The following is a 10,310-nucleotide window of genomic DNA, read 5'->3' as shown; positions in this document are numbered from 1 at the left end:
GGGGATATTTTCCAGAGGGACGTTGAAGCAGGAATTCCTCCTCTCCTTCAGGAGCCTGAAACCACCGTCCAGAAAATTTCTTCATTCTCTGCTCTCTACTTGGCCCAATTCGTCCCGTCAGTGGGCCTGGCTCTTTGCGTCCCAGGGTAGAGGGGAATCCTGGGGGGGAAAGTCAGTTACAATTTAACGACATTATCCCACCTGATTCGTGACCATCAGTCGCATCCCCCTGTATTTTACTCTCTTCTCCTCTGCTTCCCTAGCACCCACACTTCGTGACGTCACAAAGAAGAGGAGGATGCGTCCTGAGGTCTGGAAACACCTGCCTGTTACTGACTCAACACCACAAGCTCTTACTTTATAAGAGAAAAAAAAAATCATAAAAGACCTTGAATGCTGCTTTTTGTTCATAAGCATTTTCCTTCTCTCTCTCGTCTTTTCCTCTCTCCATAACTTAAAGGAGCTGGTAGCAACTCCTCTGCTTTGCAGCTCAGCTGGTAAAACGCCTGGAAAGCAGCCAGTGGCCTGGGTTCAATCTACTGATAAGTCATCAATTTCTTTCTCACCTAAAACATCTGGTTTCGGATCCTGAGTTATGAGCTAATATTAAATATAAAAGTTTATAGCATCACATATATAATACTGCTGATTAGAAACATCAAGAAAAGCAACTGACTGGAGGGGACTCAGTGTGACCAGCTGGTTGAACATCTGGATGGGATCCAAGAGGCTTCAGTTGAATAATTCCCGATCTGTCCATTCTTTCTTGGTCAGTAATATCTGGTCTGGGATCTTTAAAAAAGAGTTCGACTCTCTTCCTTGGATACCACTTTCGCCCAGTGTTTTATACACAAGAAATGGGCACGTGTGTTCACTGGGAAAGACTAAAATAATTATAGTTTTTATCCTCTCTTGCATCCGTTCTTGGGGCCTTTATTGGTTTTCATTATTTCCTTATCCGCGGGGTGTTACCAGCCGTGACCACTGGGTGGCAGCGAACCCTCGTCTTTCGCCCACGGGCTGAGGTTGGGGGGAAATGCCCAGACCCAGCCTCCTCCATCTGGCTGGCAGCTGAGCCTCCCCGGGAGGCAGAAGAGTTCCTGCCAGTCTGGGCTTTGTTCTCAGGGGGCTTCGCTTGACATCTGTGACTCAGTTCTCCACAGAATTCCTTTGCCGACTGCATCCATGTGACCAACAACCTGAGGTTAAGGCTTTTGGTGGCACTGTGTTCTGTTAGCGTAGCCCCTCCCCCATCCCCGTCATGGATTTCTGTCTCTCCTGATGTTGCGTTTGGGTCCAGGATTTAAGGAGAGCAGTGGTTTCTCGAATCTCTTCTCAACAAGCTTCTTTCCAGGACATTAGGCAGAGAGCAGGCGCATCTCGGACTGTCTGACGGTGGCTGCTCTAACCCCACCTAAGTCCAGGCTCAGTGAGCAGGAATTTGAGGCTTGATCACCCAGATTTGCCACTTTCACTTCACGATGTGATTGGGAAGGGGGGCCCGTAGTAGGGGGACATGCTGGATACAGAGTAGCATCCTGATACAGGACCCAAGGAATGTCCCACAAGGTGTGCGTGCTTAGTCGTGTTTGTGTTCAACTCTTTGTGACCCCATGGACTGTAGCCTGTCACGCTCCTCTGTCCATGGGATTCTCCAGGTGGGAATACTAGAGTGGATTGCCCTTTCCTCCTCCAGGGGATCTTCCCAACCCAGGGATCGAACCCAGGTCTCCTGCGTTGGCAGCCATGTTCTTTACCACTAGCACCACCTGGGAAGCCACTGGATACAGAGTAGCATCTTAATCTGATCTCCTACTCCTTCCACTTCTTTTTTCTTGCCTTTTGTGTCCAGAGCATTATTGCTTGAGGCAGAAGGGCAGTGGGCTTGCCTCAGGACACACAGGAACCCACTCCTCTGCTTCAGGCAGGAGGAAATCACCGTAGCAGCCCTCTTCCTCCAGAGTCCGGCAGGCAGGGGGAGCAAAAGCCCCCCGTGTGTGTCAGTCTTTATTGAGTGCCTGCTAAATTCTAAAATAGAAAGACAAGGGTGAGCGAATTATTAAAAATCTGTAAACTATTTCTGGAAACTTATCTTTTGAAAAAGAGCCACCAAGAGCAGAAGTTCTCAAAAATGTGGCTCCTGGGCCAATAGCATGAACACTGCCCCAAAACTTACTACAAATGCAGGCTGTCAAGCCCACCCAGATCTACTGAATCTGAAACTCTGGGGTGGAGGGGTGGGAGGGGGCACCAGTGGCCTGGGGCTATAGCCACTGCTCTAGGGAGGGGATTCTTGGGTTCTTACTTTTTTGACATGTAATTTGCCTACCATAAAATTCATTTTATTATTATTATTATTTAAAACATTTATTTGGCTACATCAGGTCTTAGGTGCGGCATGTGGGGTCTTTGTTTTAGTTGTGGCATGCGGAATTTTTAGTTGCCGTATGCAAACTCTTAGTTGGGGCATGTGGGATCTTGACCAGGGATTGAACCTGGGTCCCCTGCATTGGGAGCTCTGAGTCGTAGCCACTGGACCACCAGGGAAGTCTCAGGGAGGGGATGCTGATGCCCACTCGGGCTTGAGAACCAGGGTGTTTGAGTACACCCTCCCCCACATTACCTGCTTCCCAGGTGGCGCTAGTGGTAAAGAACCTGCCTGCCAATGCAGGAGACAGAAGAGACGCGGTTTTGATTCCTGGGTCGGGAACATCTCCTGGAGGAGGTCATGGCAACCCACTCCAGCATTCTTGCCTAGAGAATTCCATGGACAGAGGAGCCTGGTGGGCTAGCGTTCATAGCGTCCCACAGGGTCCAACATGACTGAAGGGACTTAGCACTCATATCTTCTTCCCCTACCTTCTTTCTATTGTTGAATTCCTTTGAAGAGCCAGGTACAGGATTATCTTGGTCCCTGCCCTTGGAGAATTTACAGATTAATGGGAGAGACAGTAAAAATCTGGGCCCATGATCATAACAGTAGGAAACCTCTCGTGTGCTGTGGGCACAAGTTAGAGGCCCCTCACAGCTTTGAGCAGCAGTGAAAGGAGGTTGCAGACAGTAAGACCTGAGTCAGGAGTAAAACTGTTGTTGTTCAGTCACTGAGTCATGTATAACTCTTTGCAACCCAGTGGACTGCAGCACGAGGCTTCCCTGTCCTTCGCCATCTCCCAGAGTTTGCTCAAACTCATGTCCATTGAATCGGTGATGCTATCCTATTATATATTCTATGCTATACCATCTCATCCTCTGTCGTCCCCTTCTCCTCCTGCCTTCAGTCTTTCCCAGGTCTTTTCCAATGAGTCAGCTCTTTGCATCAGGAGGCCAGAGTATTGGAGCTTAAGCTCCAGCATCAGTCCTTCCAATGAATAATCAGGGTTGATTTCCTTTAGGATTGACTGGTTTGCTCTCCTTGCTGTCCAAGGGACTCTCAAGAGTCATCTCCAGCACCACAGTTTGAAAACATCAATTCTTTGGCTCTCAGCCTTCTTTATGGTCCCACTCTCACCTCTGTACATGACTACTGGAAGAACCATAGCTTAGACTATACAGACCTTTGTTGGAAAAGTGATGGATGTCTCTGCTTTTTAACATGCTGTATAGGTTTTTCATAGCTCTTCTTCCAAGAAGCAAGTGTCTTTTAATTTCATGGCTGTGGTCACCAACAGAAAAATATATACAAGCACTTCTCAACCCTCAATAGGCTGCTCTGAGTCAGCAATGGTCTAAAAAAACACCTACATGCCTCACCAGACAATCCCTTAGGTGGTTTTGAGGCCACTGGGTGGCAGACTCTTAGCCTGCAGAACCAGGCAGGTGGCACGAGTGAGCGATCAACAGGACGAGGGGAGAACGGGCAAACCCTGCCCGGGTGCTCCGCGTGGGAGTGATGCTCTGCCCAGAGCAAGCCTTGGTTCCCCAAGAGACGCAGGACCGGATGATGCCAGATCCTGGGACTGTTTTTCAAGTGAGCCTGGAACACTAGATTTTTATGCAAAATTTCCTGAGAACATATATAAACACTTTGTGGGTCAAAAAGGAGAGGCATGGAAGCCAAACGTAGGCCCCCTAGGCTGGTCGCCCTATTTGAGCATTTGCTTCCACGATCGCCACCTAGCGATGATCGGGGGTTGCTGCACCCTTTGCTTTTCTAGCCACAGAAGCAATGGATTTCTTCCCTCTCTTCTTTTTTCCTCTCTCTCTGTTTTAATTTATTTATTTCAGTTGGAGGTTAATTACTTTACAATATTGTAGTGGTTTTTGCCATGCATTGATATGAATCAGCCACGGGTTTACGTGTGTTCCCCATCCTGAACCCCCCTCCCACCTCCCTCCCCATCCCATCCCTCTGGGTCATCCCAGTGCACCAGCCCTGAGCACCTGTCTCATGCATCGGACCTGGACTGGCGATCTGTTTCACATATGATAACATACATGTTTCAATGCTATTCTCTCAGATCATCCCACCCTTGCCTTCTCCCACAGAGTCCAAAGAACTGTTCTATACATCTGTGTCTCTTTTGCTGTCTCGCATATAGGGTCATCGTTACCATCTTTCTAAATTTCATACATATGCGTTAGTATACTGTATTTGTGTTTTTCTTTCTGGCTTACTTCACTCTGTATAATAGGCTCCAGTTTCATCCACCTCATTAGAACTGATTCAAATGTATTCTTTTTAATGGTTGGGTAATATTCCAAATTAGGGTTATGATTTCCAAAAGTCTATTGTTATGAAAAGGTTTAGAGTGACACCCGAGGGGCTGTTCTGCTTCTCCTTTTGGAAATGGATTAAACTGAGGGGGGGCGGGGGTGGGGTTGAGACGGTACTTTGAGGCCCCTGAGGTGTGGGGGAAGGGAGGTAACCCCCCAGGTCTGTGTCCCTACTTTGCCACTGGGATCTTTGCGAGGTGATGCTCATTCGCCTTGGAAATAGGAGAGTGGGATGGCTCAGCAATTGGGGACAGGACACGGGGACCACGAAGGTGCTGGGTTTGCAGGAACAGGGCAGTATGTCACTGAGGGGACAGGGTCCCCCTGCCCTTCGTGGGTGTCCCAGCATCAGAGGACAGAGAGAAGCAGACCCCTGGGTGGGAAGCAAAATCCTCACCCAGCTCCGTGTCTGCTGGGGCAGAGCTGAGGTGTGACGCAGGGGCAAGTCACTTCCTGTCCCTGAGCCTCTGAATCCACATCTGCACAGTGCGGACATGGGACACGATTCCCCAGTAAAGATCAGAATCCAGCGATCGGTCTTGCTTTCTTCCTTAGTAGGAAGAATTAGAGAAACTAAGAAATTGAAGGAATATTTCTTTTTTCCTTTTTTAAAAAAAATGTATTTATTTTTGGCTTAGTTATGGCACGTAGGATGTTTTGTTGCAGAATGCGGACTTCTGTCTAGTTATGTCCCGTGGGCTCTGTAGCTGCGGCCTGCAGGCTTAGTTGCCCTGTCAAATGTAGGATCCTAGTTCCTTCACCAGGGATTAAACCCACGTCCCCTGCATTGGAAGGTGGATTCTTAACCACTGGACCACCAGGGAAGTCCCTGGAATATTTCTCTTTGAAAACATTTGCTTTGAAGTCAACTGAGGTGTAATTCTAGCCAATATTATTTCTTCATTAACTATATGCCAGGGCTTGCCTGGTGGCTCAGCTCTAGCGCCTGCAATGCAGGAGATGCAGGTTTGATCCTTGGGTCAGGCAGATCCCCTGGAAGAGGACATGGCAACCCACTCCAGTATTCTTGACTGGGAAAATCTTGTGGACTGAGAAGCCTGGACGGCTATGGTCCATGCGGTCACAAAGAGTCAGAAATGACTGAAGTGACTGAGCACGCACACACACAGGCCCTTTCCTAAGCCCTTCATATACCCTAACTCACTTAATCCTTGCAGCAAATGTAGGAGGCGAATGTCGTTTTTATTCCTGTTTTACACTTGAGGAAACTGAGACACAAGAAGTATAAGGAACCATCCCAGGTCACCCAGCTAGATGGCAGAGCAGGGATTAACTCTAGAATGAAGGAGGCTGCCTGCCTCCTGACAAACACAACACATTCTCCACTGCCTCCAGAGTCCATGTTCAGATTTGCAGAGACCTGCGCTTGGGACCAGTTTCCTCTGTGCTTGCGAAGGGGATCAGGATAACCACCCCAACTTTTTGGTGACAAAAAACAACTTAAAGAATTAATCAAAAAAGGACAATCACTAGCTCAACTGACTGCAAAGTCCAGTGGTAGATCTGGTAAGATGTCTTCAGGTTCTGCTGGATCCAGGTGCTCTCAAGTCATCCCCAGGAATCTGTCCTGCTCTCTGCCTCTGAGCTTCCTGCTTCTCTTTATTGGCCTCATCCTCAGATGGACTCTACCCAGGAAAGAGCAGATGGGCATCCACAGTTCCAGAAAGATGGTCTATTATCTTAGCAACTCCAGCAGAAAAAGGCTGCCAGGGGTTAGGGACGCTTCACTCTTCTCTGCCAAGACTGGTCAACTTGCCCACATACAGAGTGAAGGGAGAGGGTCAGTCCATCTGAACCTCAGAAACTGATGGTGGCAAAGGAATGATGGTCCTCTAAAGGAAAATTGGAATGATGTTACCTTAGCCAGGGCTGCCTACAATGCAGGAGACGCTAGGAATGTGGGTTCGATTCCTGGGTCAGAAGATTCCCTGGAGAAGGAAATGGCAACCTGTTCCAGTGTTCTTGCCTGGAGAATCCCAGGACAGAGGAGCCTGACAGGCTGCAGTCCATGGGGTCGCAAAGAGTCAGACAATACTGAGCATGCATGCTCTGCCCTTCCATAGCCAGTGGACTCTGGGCATCCAAAAACGACAGATGGTTCTTCACACCCTCTCCTTGGGGCTGGTCATTCTGGAGACCTGTTGTGCTCTCTGGGTTGAGCTTTGATACATTTCTTCTGCCAGAGGACTTTGCTACATCTTCCTGCTGGGAGGCTGTGTTTCTCTTCTTCTGTCTGAATTCTGTGTGTTTACAGCAGTGGAGTCACATGGGCTGAATTTGGTCCAGCCTTGGTAAAAACGTGTCCTGCAGCTCATCAGTGTTCAGGCCAGACAACTCACCAGGAAGCCATACTCAGGTTTGGAGCCGAATGTCAGCAGGAATATGGAGTCAAGCTGAACACAGGTCTGTGTTAAATCCTGGCGTGCAGTGTCCAGCTGCCCTTCACAAGGCCTAGGCACCCATCTCCTAGGTCCTGGGAATATTGCTTGTGGGAATGATGGGTCATAGCTATGTCCTTCACTGAGCATTGTCCACATCTGTGCTACAGGGCCCTCCTTCAGCCAAGGATACACACCCTCCTAAGGTCCAGCCCACAGTCAATGAAATGAAGTTAACCACCGAAATGCAGAGCTCCCCACTGGACTAGCCGGGGCCTCAGTTGCATCCACACTGCATCCTGCCCATTCCTGCCTCCTCCACGTCCTTACAGGCAACCTTCCTGAGAGCTCTTCCTGAAAACCCTTCTGCACACAACTCCCATCTCAATGTCTGTTTCCAGAGACCCAGTCTAAGACATCTGGTTTTCTCTCCTTGTGGTCCGTGGACATGCTGCCCCCAGGGAGATGTGTATCCCCCCCCTTTTTTTCCTAAATAACTTTATATATTTATCTACTGGCTGTGCTGGGTCCTTGTTGCCATGCAGGCTTTTCTCTAGTTGTAGCAACTGGGGGCTACTCTCTAGTTGTGCGTGGGCTCCTCATTGCCGTGGCTGCTTCTTGTTGTGGAGCACCGGCTCTAGTGCTCAGGCCTCGGTAGTTGCGGCTCCTGGGCTCTAGAACACAGGCTCAATTGTTGTGGCGCACGGGCTTAGATGCTCCGAGGCATGTGGGATCTTCCTAGGTCAGGGATCAAACCCATGTCCCCTGCATTGGCAGGCAGGTTCTTTACCGTCTGAGCCACCAGGGAAGCCCCCAGGGTTGGAGTTAGGTGCTCATGTTAAGAAATAGGGTGAGAGGGACTTTCCTGGCGGTCCAGTGGTTAATAATCTACTTTGTAATGCAGGGGACTTGGCTTTGATCCCTGGTCAGGTAACTAAGGTCCACATGCCACAGAGCAACTAAGCCCATGCTCCACAACTACAGAGTCCATGGTCCATCACAAAAGATCCCATGTGCCACAACTAAGACCAGACACAACTGAATCAATAAATAAATGTTTAAAAAAAAGAGAGAGAGAATAGGGCGATAAAGAAAGAAGCATATTTGTTGTTCCAGCTGAGAGTCCTTGTCTGGTAACAAAGATGCTCTCCTTGACCAGATTCTCTGAGACCTTTTCCACCAAGGCTTTAACTTTGGGACTTGCATGTTCATTTCCGCATTGTCCAGTTTTAGCAAGAACCCAGCTAAGTCAGTTTAGCCAGCATCCCAATCCTCCACACTTGATCATCCTCCACAACCAAGAGCCTCATCCTCTGCCATCCCCCAGGTCATGTCTGACCACCCGCCTTCCTTCAGAGAGAATCCTGTTGGTCAGTTTACCAGAATCCCTGCTACCCAGGCACTTTTTTATTGTTGTTGTTGATACACAAAGTAACCCATTTATTATAGGCTAGCAATGTTATCAAATGATGGTGCGTCTAGTGGTCCTTCAGTCCTGGGGTCTTCTGATGGCGGACTTCACAGTGACAACAGAAGTAGTGCCGTAGGTCCAGGTACCACCGGCTACCGTTTTTCATGCAGGAACCACAACGCCAAATGCCCACTGCTTGTCTCCATCTTGGTCTTGCCACAAAAGGAGCAGGTGTACTTGGCTTGCCGGCTGATTTAAATTATCTTCACCATTTTCCCGGGGCGGGGGAGCACCATAACGGGTCGCATATTTGCCCACAATTCCAACATTCTGGGTGCGTTTTGCCATGCTGCCACAGCCCAGGTGTGAGCCCAGGCTCTCTCTTCCACTGCAAAACCTTGTTGCAGCTATCCAGCTGCCTATCACGGTTGTTCCCCTTGAAAAAACCCCTCCTTACCATTTTTTAACAAGTGACATGAATACTTTTTTCTTGTACACTGCTGGGGGTCTGCTCATCATTTGAGACCTCATTCAGGGTTATTTCTTATAAGAAGCCTTTCCTGCCTGTTAATGTCACTTCCTGTCTGGGCTTTCTTTGTAGGTTTTACATTTTTTAGTAGAACCGCTAGCGTCAGTCTCTCAGTTGTGTCTGACTCTTTGTGACCTGTGGACTGTAGCCACGAGGCTCCTCTGTCCATGGGATTTCCCAGGCAAGAATACTGGAGTGTGTTTCCACCTCCTTCTCCAGGAGATCTTCCCAACCCAGGGATCGAACCTGGGTCTTCCGCATTGCAGGCAGATTCTTTACCGTCCAAGCCACCAGGGACATGGACACAAGTCATTATAAATACTGTCTAATATTTCTTCTAGTAAAGTGTTTTTCAAGATTTAAAAAAAAATTACAGAATACAGGATTCATGATAGGAATCAAACCCTTCACGTTGTAGAAGGAACCGGGGGAGTGAAGTTTCCCTGGGGTCCCTTATGCCTCAGGCAGTCTCCAATACAGAAGTGAACTTCCACTGTAAGTTCATGGAATATATGAGTGCGAGAATGAATGAATGAAGCTGTCTGATTTGGGGTATGGTCCTCTTTGGCTCTGGTTTCAGTTTTATGAATCTAGCTAGGGACAATCAGACTTAATTACTGTAAATTTGTTCCTCAGAATCAAGCAAGTCTCACCTCCTGGAATATTCACTTTTTATTTCACCATGGGAACCATTTGAGGCGGGAGTCCTGAGATCAGTCAGTGGGGTCGTTTGCTTGTCAAGTACAGAACGACTCAAAGGGCATTGGTTGTTTTTTATTTCTCTCAAGGTGGGGCACCTAGATGAACTGACCTCAGTGTTGAGATGTTTTTCTCAGAACACCACCTGCCAGGGCACCTCCCACCAGTTCTGAGAGCGTCAGGATAATCACTGCTCTGTGTTCCTTAAAGCTCATTGTCCTTGAACACCTCTGAAGACCTCAGGGGTGTCCATTGTTAGGTGGAGATTCAGGGCACACCCCAGACTCATCTGCAGCACATTGCCAAAGGGCGGTTTCCTCCTGCAGATGGCTAATTGCTTCAATTTCACGTTACTTCTTATTAGCTTCAGCTTGGAAAGGTGACATTGCCTGACCTTGCTCTGAAATCCTGAGGCTGAACCCTGTCTGAAGCCTGATGACCCTTCTGCACTGAATATACACAATAAATAGTTGCTGGATGATTGAACTGATATTATCAACCTAAGTTTTGATTTGTGGCTGACCCAGTCTGACCTGCCACGTCCTGGTCCTGAAGCCTG

General features: G+C 48.4%; 1 pseudogene; it reads right to left on the bottom strand.

The window, feature by feature from the left end:
• Positions 1-8,601: 8,601 nt before the first annotated feature.
• On the bottom strand, positions 8,602-8,871 carry LOC145540974 (large ribosomal subunit protein eL43 pseudogene; annotated as a pseudogene).
• Positions 8,872-10,310: the final 1,439 nt, after the last annotated feature.

Source organism: Giraffa tippelskirchi, chromosome 3, assembly GCF_054371585.1.
Source record: "Giraffa tippelskirchi isolate mGirTip1 chromosome 3, T2T-mGirTip1v1.2.pri, whole genome shotgun sequence".
NCBI lineage: Eukaryota > Metazoa > Chordata > Mammalia > Artiodactyla > Giraffidae > Giraffa > Giraffa tippelskirchi.
Note: the sequence above shows the minus strand (reverse complement) of the source record. Positions and strands in the feature narration are given on the sequence as shown.